Source organism: Euleptes europaea, chromosome 1 (genome assembly GCF_029931775.1).
Source record: "Euleptes europaea isolate rEulEur1 chromosome 1, rEulEur1.hap1, whole genome shotgun sequence".
NCBI lineage: Eukaryota > Metazoa > Chordata > Lepidosauria > Squamata > Sphaerodactylidae > Euleptes > Euleptes europaea.
Window position 1 is genome coordinate 115391892 of NC_079312.1, and position 12436 is coordinate 115404327.

A 12436-nucleotide genomic window follows, 5' to 3' on the forward strand; every position below is an offset into this window, starting at 1 on the left:
CCTGGAGAGCCGCTGCTGGTCTCAGTAGACAGTACTGACTTTGATGGACCGAGGGTCTGATTCAGCATAAGGCAGCTTCATGTGTTCATGGCTGGAGGGTGCATGATGCCGCCACCTTGCTGAAGCTAAACGGAATGCCTCCTAGGAATTCTATGTATGCTGCCTTGGATTCCAAGGTAGTATCAATTTAATAAATCTCTTTTGACCATGGCGGGAGATGAAAGTCTAACTACTTTCTGTTCATCCATCTTTTTGTTCATGGGTCTTAAAAGAATGCTGTGGGGCCATTTGTCCATGTTATACCCTCCAGGGCAGCCTCTGGTAGAGGTGGGCTGAAATCAGAAGAGCAACCCACAAGTGGAAAGGGTTCACTTCTCCAGCAAACCCCATACACACCTTCCCTACAGCCCCAAGTATCACCTCTCTGGGTCCAGTGTAAACCTGCAATATGGCCCCCTCCCCACATCGATTTATGGAAGCAAAGTCCTTGTTTTATGATGAAAACCTGACCTCACTACTTTGGCTACCTGAATAAAATCCAAGATGAATACATACTGCCAACTTGTGCTCAGTTTTTTTTTTCTTAGCCTTGGTGATTTTCCCCCCCTTGAGGCATCCTAGCAGCCTGGCTTTAATTAAACTGGCATCATTTTGCTTGCCAAGCAGGGAACTTGTATTCTAACACGCTAACTGCCCAGTAAGAAAGCTCTCAAAGTCTCAGAAACAACAGCCAACTTTGATTCAAAGGCTTCCGAAACCTCTTAAGTCATCACGTATCCTATACCCCCCCAATTAGGATAAGACTTCAAAACAGGACCCGTACTTGCAAGGCAAAGATAAAAAGATTTTAAAATTGCACTAACGGTTTTTTTTATAAAGAGATTTATTTTTCAGCCACCTTGTCTATCGATCTGACATTTGAGGAGTAAAGAAGGGGGGCCCCAAGCATCACCTCTCAGGGTCCCGGGCAATCTTGTGAACACGGCCCCCCCCTCCCCACACGCAGCCCCGTTCAATCTCGCGATCGCTGCAAGCGAAGTCCTTGCTTTGTTCCTACAACCATCCAGGGCGGCCTCGTGCGACCGGGCCCGAAGCACGCGGGCCGGCGCCCCGCTCCCCTCCCATGCTGGGGCTCGGGGGGAAGGACGCGGCCCACCGCGACCTTCGACGCCCCCAAGCCAAGGGGGGCTGGCTTCTACGTCCCCCCCGCCTCCCCATACATCACTCCACCCCTCCCATCCCCCGGAGACCAGGGGAGCGGCGGAGAGGCGTCGGGCCCGCCCTGCACCCCTGGCCCAGGCCGCAGCGGGCATTTGCCAGCGCCCGGCTGTAGGCCCCGGGAGCTAAAATGGTCGCCTGCCGGGCTTGACGGGGCCCGACAGAAAAGGGAGGGCTCAACTGACACGGGAAGCAGCAGAAGAGAAGCGCAGGCGCCTCGCTGTTGCCGCTGCCCTCCGGGGGAGCCCCGCGCGGAGGCCGCCCCGGCCTTCCCCGCCCGCCTTACACGTGCTGTTGCCCGGGGAACCCGCTCCGTACCTGCTCAGAGCCGACCCACGGACGCTTCCTCCTCTGCTGCTGCTTCCTCCGCTGCAGGCCGGCCGCGCTTACAGCCTTCCACCCGCGCTCCAACGGGGACACCGTAGCCCAGGGGGAGCCCTTCCCATTCCCATTGGCCGCTGCTTGGCCCGGCCCCGCCTCTCGATGCCGAAAGAGCCGCCAATCAAAACCGCCCGCTTGTTGATTGGATGGCGATCCGAGCCTTTCCGCCTCGCTGTTCCCGGCCTTACCCGGAGGGGGAGGGGGGAATGGCGGCCTACGTGGGTTTCCCCTCCCCCCTCGCTCTTTTGCCGTGCTTTCAAAAAGGGCGGTAGCGCAACGGCGGGAGGGGACTAGTCGCCATTTTGGGTACTGGCAAAAGCGATATTTACCAAACCCCCCCCTCCTCGCCGTGATAGTGTGACCAGCGAGAAGAACGCTGCGCGTTATTGCGAGGGCGGACTGAGTTAAAATAGCTGAAGTTGTAACGCTAAACACACATGGCGCGCAGAAGGTCCCAGGTTCAATCCCCGGCATCTCTAGTTCAAGGGACTGGGCGAGGAGGTGACGTGGAAGACCCCTGCCTGAGACCCTGGAGAGCCGCTGCCGGCCTCAGTAGACAATACTGACTTTAATGGGCCGAGGGTCTGATTCAGTAGAAGGCAGTTTTATTTTTTGGGGAGGGGTTGTAGCTCAGTGGCAGAGCATCTGCTTGATATGCAGAAGGTCCCAGGTTCAATCCCCGGCATCATCAGTCAAAGGGACCAGGCAGGTGTGTGTGTGTGTTTGTGTTAAGTGCCGTCAAGTCGTTTCCGACTCATGGTGACCCTATGAATCAATGTCCTCCAAAGTGGCCTATCTGTAACAACCTTGCTCAGATCTTGCAAACTGAGGGCCGTGGCTTCCTTTATAGAGTCAATCCACCTCTTGTTGCGTCTTCCTCTTTTCCTGCTGCCTTCAACTTTTCCTAGCATGATTGTCTTTTCCAGTGACTCTTGTCTTCTCATAATATGTCCACAATAGGACAGCCTCAGTTTAGTCATTTTAGCTTCTAGGGTCAGTTCAGGCTTGATTTGATCTAAAACCCACTGATTTGTTTTTTGGGTGGTCCAGGGTATCCGTAACACTTTCCTCCAACGCCACATTTCAAAGGAGTCTACTTTCTTCCTATCAGCTTTCTTTAATGTCCAGCTTTCGCACCCATACGTAGTAACGGAATACAATGGCATGAATTAACCTGATCTTGGTTGCCAGTGACACGTCCTTACACTTCAGAATCTTTTCTAGCTCCTTCATGGCTGCCCTTCCCAGTCTCAATCGCCTTCTGATTTCTTGGCTGCAGTCTCCCTTTTGGTTGATGGTGGAACCAAGGAATAGAAAGTCTTCAACAATTTCAATTTCCTCATTGTCAACCTTGAAGTTGTGTAATTCTCCTGTAGTCATTACTTTTGTCTTCTTGATGTTCAGCTGCAGTCCTGTTTTGGCACTTTCTCTGTTAACTTTCAGCAGTAGTCGTTTCAAGTCATCACTATTTTCTGCCAGTAATGTAGTGTCATCGGCATATCTCAAATTGTTAACGTTCCTCCCCCCAATTTTCACTCCACCTTCCTCTAAATCTAATCCAGCTTTCCTAATGTTATGTTCTGCATAAAGATTGAAGAGATAGGGAGATAAAATACATCCTTGTCTAACACCTTTGCCAATTGGAAACCATTCTGTTTCTCCATATTCTGTCCTAACCGTGGCCTCTTGTCCAGAATACAGGTTGCACATCAAAACGATCAGATGTTGTGGCACACCCATTTCCTTTAAAACCAGGCAGGTAGGTGATGTGAAAGACCTCTGCCTGAGACCCTGGAGAGCCGCTGCCAGTCTGAGTAGACAATACTGACTTTGATAGTCATGGACCAAGGTCTGATTCAGTATGAGGCAGCTTCATGTGTTCATGTGTTTAATAGTGAGGTAGGTTGCAGTGAACTGGCAGGAATGCTTCTAAAATAAACATGTTTGGGATTGTGCTGAACAAAGAAGGTTCCTCAAATTACATGGAACGGGATGTTCTGTGGCTTCCTTGGAGTTGGAGGCTTTTTGCCTTTTAAAGGCCATTGTTGAACTTAATCCAGCTCTGACTATATGGTCCTTGAAGGTTCCAGGGTGCATGCTTTTCACTCTTCTTTTTGTCTTACAAGAATGGTTGTGAGGGCTATGTGTTCTGACTTCTCATCCCAACCCCTTTGAACTCGTAAAAAGCAGTTCACACCTCCCCGTGCCTTCCTGGGTCTCACGTCCCATCTAGCTTGCCCAGGTGCCAGCTCTCCCTCCCCTGCTGCGCTTCCTGCCTACACTCCCTCAGGCCGAGTCCGGCCTTGAAGTGCTGATAGCCCTCACTGTCTCCTTGGAACTTTTTGATGTTTTGTATTGCACCAATCTGTCTTACTGTTTCTCACAATAGGAGTGTGAACCTCTTGCCCTGTAGTAGATATATACTGTAACCCCGATAAGCTAGTTCACTTGTAACTTTGAATCCGTGTCTGCTCATATCTTCTGAAGCCTTCAATAAATCCTTTGTTTCTGCACCAAGTCTAAGCAAGTGATTTGGCGAAGTAGCACAGGGGATTGGGACTCTCACATTAAGTTACAAGTCCCTGCCTTTTCGCTCTGCATCTGTACCGGACGGGACAGCCATGCCAGGCGAGGAGGACCCCGCTACCCCCCCGGGTTCGCCGGACAAGCCCGAAGCACCGAAGCTACCGGACCCCAAGGATGAAGGGGCCAAACGGAAGGTACCGTGGCCCCACCCCCGGGACCGGGCTTGGGCACAAGACCCAAGAACCCCTTCAACTCCTGGTTGGATTCCCCCAAGGACTGGTCGCTCTCACGGACCGAGGCGAAACATCGCCGCTTGGCTTTGTCCGGCACGGGACTCGAAGAGGACCTCGCACGAAGGGAGGTCCTGATGGACGAGGAACGGAGGCAATGGCAAGAGGAGCGCCAGACCATGCTGGGACGCATGGATACCATGCAGGCTGTGATGACCCAGATGGCAGCCGCCCTGGATGCGCTGAAGGTACAGCCACCTCCCGGCAACCCCCCAGACGGGGCACCGGTAATCCCTCCCGTTCCTCCCAGCGCCCCGACCCGCCGTGACCTGAAGATCACGTACGATGGGTCGGGGGACCAGTTGACTTTCTTTTTGGTCCAAGTGGATATTTTTATGCGCGAGCAGGGCCGGACCTTCACCTCCGAAGAGTCCCAGGTCCAGTACGTGGCCTCCCTCTTGCAAGGCGAGGCGGCAGCCTGGATGGTGTTGCAGTACGAGCTCCGCTCCCCTGTACTAAGGAGTCTAGATGAGTTTATGGTTGCTCTCCGGAACCGGTTCGAGGACCCGAACCTGGGGGAGCGGGCTAAGGCTAACTTGATGCAACTGCGCCAAGGGACTAAGTCAGTGGCGCAGTATGCAAGCGAATTCCAGTCCCTATCGAGTAGAATTTTGGATTGGAGCGAAGCCACCCGGGTACAGTGCTTCAGGGAGGGACTGAATCCGGACCTGCAACACTGGGCTTTCATGCAGGGTAATCCCCCTGATGTCGAGGGTTGGGTACGCCATGCGGCAGACATTGAAAACCGTAAGCAACTTCTGAATCTGTCCAAGCAGCGTACCGGTCGCGATCTTCAGCGGCGAGGGGACAAACCAGGCGGGCCCAGAGATCCCCGAACACCGGGCGGCAGCGGTCCCTCGGCCGCTGAACGCCGCAAGCGCTTCGAGGCTGGAGTGTGCTTGGTATGCGGAGGCAAGGGTCACTTCGCCTCGCAATGCCCGTCCCGTACCGGGCGTCCTCCTCCGCCCCGTCTGACCGAACCGGAGAAGGCCCCGACGGAGGGCCAACCTCGACGCCGGAGTAGTGCTCCCGGACGCCGGAGCGCGCCCTCTGCGCTGCACGCGCGCACCCAAGAAGAAGCTTCTACTTCCTCCGGTCCATCGGGATCCCGGATTACAAATGCCACCTTTGACTCCGCCGAGTCACGGAATACAATTACCCCATCTCCTTCGTCCAGCGAGGAGGAAGAGTGGGAGATACCGGCAAAAAACGCCGTCGGTCTGCTGTAAGAGGGGCTCCTCAGCAGACCGTTCCGATTGTTGTGCAAGGAGCTCCCCCAATGGTAAGCGCCCAAGAGGAAAATGTGTATATCAGGGTCCACCTTTCCCTAGCCAAAGGGGGCCCGAGGTTAGAGTTTCCCGCCTTGGTTGATTCCGGGTGCGCCCGGACCTTAATGAGTGAGGAAGTAGCCAAGAAATTACACGTCAGGCGCAAACGGCTCCCGGCCCCCCTCCGTTTTTCACAAATGGACGGTAGTGACTTTAAAAAAGGGCCGGTTACTCACCGCACCACGGCAGTGGTCATGGCCGTTGGGGAACATTGGGAAAGACTTTACTTTACTATCGCCCCCATTGTAGCCCCCGTGGTGTTAGGGATGAATTGGTTGCGGGGACATAATCCCTCCATAGATTGGGTTAAACGGACGCTTACGTTCCCCGAGGACCCCTGCCTTCTACATGATAAAGACCAAGTATTCTGCCCCCCAGCCGGGGCAAAACTGTACTCTGGGTAATTATGGACCTGTTCTCCAAACAGGTCCATTTTGTGCCCTGTGCCGGGCTCCCCTCGGCCCAGGGTCTGGCTAGGTTGTTTATCACCCATGTCCTCAGTCTTCACTCGGTCCCCAGGAAGGTGCTCTCCGACAGGGGGGTTCAATTTGTTGCCAAGTTTTGGCGGACCTTTCTAAAGTTGATGGGGGTGGAGGAACAAGGGCTCTCCTCAGTCTACCACCCTCAGACCGATGGGCAGACCGAACGAGTGAATGCAGTGGTTGAATGTTACCTCCGGTGTTATGTCAATTACCACCAAGACAATTGGGTTGACCTGCTGCCTTTTGCCGAGTATGCGTACAACAATGCTCCCCATTCCTCAACGGGGTTCAGCCCTTTCCAGGTGGTGTACGGAACAGACTTTGGCCCCTTCGGCTCCACTCCCGTCACCCCTGAACTCGAGGCGGTACCCGACGTTCAGGAGTGGGTGCAAGTAGTTCGGTCCTCTTGGCCCTGGTTACAAAAGAACCTTGAACGGGCCAAGCGTAAATACAAGGAGCAAGCCGACAAACATCGCTCCCCGGGGTGGGATCTCAAGGTGGGAGAACAGGTTTATCTATCCACCAAAAACCTGCGCTCCCTCCGACCCTGCAAAAAACTCAATGATCGTTACGTGGGTCCCTTCCCCATATCCCGGGTGATCAATGAGGTCACAGTGGAATTGGACCTTCCTAAAACCTTACGGGGCGTTCACCCCGTCTTCCATATTAGTTTACTCAAACCCTACGTAGCCGCTCCTCAATTCCATCCCCCACCCAAACCCGAACTGCCAACGGTTGTGGGAGGGGATACACACTTAGAAGTGTCCAAGGTCTTGGACAGCAAATGGAAAAAGGGAAAACTGTTCTACTTTGTCCGATGGAAACATCTGGGTCCGGCGCACGATGAATGGGTTGCAGCCCCCCACATGGCGGCCCCTCGCCTCATACAAGAGTTTCATTGCGCTTATCCTGATAAGCCGCGGCCTCCCGACCTCGCGGGAGGGGGCCTTAAGGGGGGCAGAATGTGAGGGCTATGTGTTCTGACTTCTCATCCCAACCCCTTTGAACTCGTAAAAAGCAGTTCACACCTCCCCGTGCCTTCCTGGGTCTCACGTCCCATCTATCTTGCCCAGGTGCCAGCTCTCCCTCCCCTGCTGCGCTTCCTGCCTACACTCCCTCAGGCCGAGTCCGGCCTTGAAGTGCTGATAGCCCTCACTGTCTCCTTGGAACTGTTTGATGTTTTGTATTGCACCAATCTGTCTTACTGTTTCTCACAATAGGAGTGTGAACCTCTTGCCCTGTAGTAGATATATACTGTAACCCCGATAAGCTAGTTCACTTGTAACTTTGAATCCGTGACTGCTCATATCTTCTGAAGCCTTCAATAAATCCTTTGTTTCTGCACCAAGTCTGAGCAAGTGATTTGGCGAAGTAGCACAGGGGATTGGGACTCTCACAATGGTACTACTTCCTGTATTTCTCTTCCTCCCTTCACACAGGAACAGAGGACACTGCTGGCAAGTGCTATGGAGGAACATGCTCGGTATAAATTTCACAGCAGCTCGCTGTGTTAGGAAAAGTGAAGATTATAACCCCCAAGAGCCCTACAATCGGCAAATACTAACCTACTAGAGGTCCCTGGACCAAAGAGTGTCCGGCTATCCTCGACCAGGACCAGGCCTTTTTCAGCCTGGTGGAACTCTCTTTCTAGGGAGATACGTAGGGTTGCCAGCCTCCAGGTACTAGCTGGAGATCTGCTATTACAACTGATCTCCAGCCCATAGAGATCAGTTCACCTGGAGAAAATGGCCACTTTGGCAATTGGACTCTATGACATTGAAGTCCATCCCCAAACCCCACCCTACTCAGGCTCTGCCCCAAAAACTTCCCGCCAGTTGTGAAGAGGGACCTGGCAACCCTAGAGATACGGGACCTAGCAGGGTTCCACAGGGCCTGTAAGACAGAGATGTTCCACCAGGCCTACAGTTGAGGGCAGCAACAGGAATGTCTAATGCTGGCCTACCTCCCCCCTCTCTTTTGCCTTCCTTCCTTCCCCCCTTCCCCATCCCTGTTCCCTTTCCCTGTCCCCCTTCCTGTTCCTCGTTGGTCTGTTATACTCTTCTTGGGTTGTTCCAGGCCAATTGAATTGAGGTCCATCCCTCCCCCTGTGGTACAAGTTTAGTTATGAAGTCATAGGAACATTTCTCCCTGCTTGGAATTATTTTGGTGCCATGAATAGACAATTTGAACAGATTTCAGTGTTGCAAAATTGATTTTATTATATTGTATTACATATTTTATTGTATTGTGTTTTATGTATTGTATTTAATGTATGATATTGAGCCAACCTGAGCCCGGCTTTGGCAGGGGAAGGCGGGATATAAATAAAAGGTTTTTTTAACTATTATGATGATTGGTTCTTGTAGGTTATCCGGGCTGTGTAACCGTGGTCTTGGAATTTTTTCCCCTGACGTTTCGCCAGCAGCTGTGGCAGGCATCTTCAGAGGAGTAACACTGAAGGACAGTGTCTCTCAGTGTCAAGTGTGTAGGAAGAGTCAGAGAGGGGTTGGGTTTGAGCTGAGTACTGTCCTGCAGACATAATGTGCTAATCATTGTCCTGTAAGTATCAAGATAATGTACTAATGAGAGTGTGGTATGTTAATATGGAAGCATTGTATCCTGAAATGATCTGGTAATGTGTGAAATCCAAAGCTAATCTGCATGGCTATTGTTGTAGGTTATCCGGGCTGTGTAACCGTGGTCTTGAAATTTTCTTTTAATCCAAAACTAATCTGCATGGCTATTGTTGTCTGATCTAGATTGGGTGCTTGCGCCTGAGAATCTAATTTTCAGCTAGGAACTCACAGCACATGTCTGCTCAATGACACTGTTCCCAGGTTTATTGTACTGTTAGGCCGTCACAGAAACAATTTTTTCTCTTCAAACCAGAAGTGCTTGTTCGGCTTGCTGTTCCTCTTTTCACCAGCCTCCTGGCCAGTGGGCTAGTGCAAGCGCACACACTTTGCATGTAGAAAGCGGGTCCTAGGCTCACCCACTAGTATCTCCAGGAGCAGTGAAAGGGTTTCAGCTAGAAAGACTTCTCACAAAAATTGGGGTAGTTACTGTAAAACATCACTATGCTGTGTTGTGAACATAAAAATAGCCCTGCTGGATCAGACCAGTGCTCCTTCTAGTCCAGCATCCTGTCTCACCCAGTGGCCAACCAGGTACTCTGGAGAGCAGGTAGGGTTGCCAGGTCCCTCTTCGCCACTGTTGGGAGGTTTTCAATGCCAAAGAGTGCCAAAGCGGCCATTTTCTCCAGGTGAACTGATCTCTATCGGCTGGAGATCAGTTGTAATAGCAGGAGATCTCCAGCTAGTACCTGGAGGTTGGCAACCCTAAGAGCAGGGCATAGAGGCTGAGGCCTTCCCCTGATGTTGCCTCCTGGCACTGGTATTCAGAGGTTTACTTTATTCATCATAGCTACTAGCCACTGGTAGACCTGTCTTCCATAAATCTGTCTTTTACAGCTGTCTATGCCTTTGGTCATCACTACATCCTCTGGCAGCGAATACTACACTTTTAATCACTCCCTCAGCAAAAAAAGTATTCTCTTTTGTCTGTCCTGAATCAACTGCCCATCACCTTCATTGGATCCCATCAAGTTCTGATATTTTGGGAGAGGGAGAAAAAGATTTCTGTGTCCACTCTCTTTAGCCTGTGTATAATTTTATAAACCTCTATCATGCCCCCCCTCCCCCAGTCATCTCTTTTCTAGACTGAAAAGTCCCAGACTGTTCAGCCTTTCCTCATATGAAAGAAACTCCCTCTTGGTTGCCCTGTTCTGTACTTTTGTGCTTGTGGTGGAGAAGCTGCTGGCTTTGTGAACATTGCCGTTGGCCAGGGTACAGTGTTGCCAGAATATTTGCAGAGGAGATGAAAAGGCTTCTGAGTGTCTAATGTTGCAAATAGCTGTAACCTGTGCAGGGAGGGTGCAGAAGCTCTGACCTGACACCTGAGGTTAGCTAAAGGCAGTGGATCAAAGTAGACAATTAAAAGTGAGGCCCAGAGGAAACAATAGGTAGGGGATATACTGGGTTGGGTCCAGACTAAATTTTCCAGGGGCAGAATGGAACTTTCTCCCCTCTCGCACTGCAGTCCACTGATCGCCACAAAATGCTGTTTCCGGGAGGTAGGGGACCTTGAGGAAGGGCATGAGTGGAGCCTGTAGCAGAAGAGGAAATCAGTGAAACTTGCCAGTTTAGTTTGGATCCAACCCACATACAGGAGATGTGTGGCAAGCAGCATTTTTATTTATTTAGATATTTATGCCTGGCTTTTCTCCCCAATGGAGACCCGAGACGGCTTACAACATTGTTCACCCATCCTTTATCTTCATAACAACCTTTGTGAGGTGGGTTAGGCTGAGAGTGGCCCAAGGTCACCCAACAGCTAGGGTTGCCAACCTCCAGGTACTAGCTGGAGATCTGCTATTACAACTGATCTCCAGCCGATAGAGATCAGTTCACCTGGAGAAAATGGCCGCTTTGGCAATTGGACTCTCTGGCATTGAAGTCCCTCCCCTCCCCAAACCCCGCCCTCCTCAGGCTCCACCCCAAAAACCTCCTGCCGGTGGCGAAGGACCTGGCAACCTTACCCAAAAGAGCTTCCATGGTGGGAATGGTTGAACATGGGTCTCCAGATCCTAGTCTGTCACTCTAATTTCCTTCCATCTGTCCCTGAGCACCAACTATGGTCATCAGGCAGCCATCTCTTGGCTATCACACCACTGAGGGTAGCCTGTCTGGCATTGACCAGAGCCTGGGCCTTTTCTATTGTGGCTCCAGCTCTGTGGAATGGGCTCCCTGGGGGTGGGGTGGGCTCCTTGGAGGTCATCAGGAGGCGCTGCAAGGCCAACCTGTTTGCCAGGGCTTTTGAGGTGGTTTGTATGGTAGGCATTTTTTAAAGGGGGGGAGATGTGGGGTTTGCTGATTTATTTGTGGTTTAATTGAAAAGGCTTTTAACTGTTATAAGTAAGCTGCCTTGAACCATGGAAAAGTGGGATATAAATGTTCTAATAAATATATAAATAAATAATGGCTAGACCACACTGCCTCTCAACTTTTACTTCCCTATGGAATGAATCAAAGTATAATCAGCTGAAGGTGATTTATGAAGGCATGTTTTTTTTTCTTCATTAATTTTCATTTTAGTTCACGAAGGGGATTAAATACAATACCGTGATTCTGGTTTTATATATTGAAGGGATTGAAAATTTGCTGCCCAGTAAATGAACCACTGGAGAAAGTCAACATGAGAATGTCATGTAAATAAAAAAAAAAGCTTTTATGATTATTTGTTGATAATAGATTTTGTGGTGACCTAGAAGAAATATTTTAGCGTATTATATAACTCTTTCATTATCCCAGTTTTACACCTTTAGATAAAGATTGATTTATTTTGTACAAAGTGAATTACATGTTAATCTTGGGCTGCAATCCACAGGCACTTTCCGCTTAGAATTGCACTCTAACCAGGTCTGCTCATAAGTAGGTCCCATTCTTACTCCCTGGAAAGCATTCTTAGGATTGCAGCTGTAGTCACCTACATAAAACTTGTAGACATCAGGAATGACCAGTCTTTTTTGAGGGGGGATTACACATGTGCTTTGTAATACTTGTTACATTAAGGCCTTTAGTGTTGGCTTGCAATTTCATTAAAAGCTTTCATCCTCCCAGTGGCCAATCCATCTTACTGATAAATCTGTGCCATATTTTTCATTGGAATATGTCCAGCTGTAATCCATCCATTATTCAGCTTTCATTCCTGTGCTGAATATAAGAGGTAGTACCTAATGCTTTTTCAGCCAGCTCCAGGATCTGGGAATGGAAAGTCTGGCTAGAGGCACTTAGAAGGCATTGTATCCGTTTCAGCTGCCCCCTTCCCTGCAACAGAATTAGCTTGTCACAAACTGGAAATGATTGTTTGCTTTGTAGAAGCAGCTTGCTTCAAGCTGGGAATGACTGTGTGCTTTGTTTTGTTCATGGGTTTTATTTTTTAAATTAGAATGAGTTCCTACCTTGTAGAAGCAGATTGCCTTAAGCTGAAAATGTTTGCTTTGTAAAAGTGCTTAGTGGGGTCCTTACTTTCCACTGCAAGCAAAATATCATCTAATAAGTCAGCAGAATGTATTGTACTTACAGGCAGCCAACTTGGATCTTTTGTTTACTATTTCTGGGGTGCCTTTTCAAATCCAGCTGTAGTTTACCAA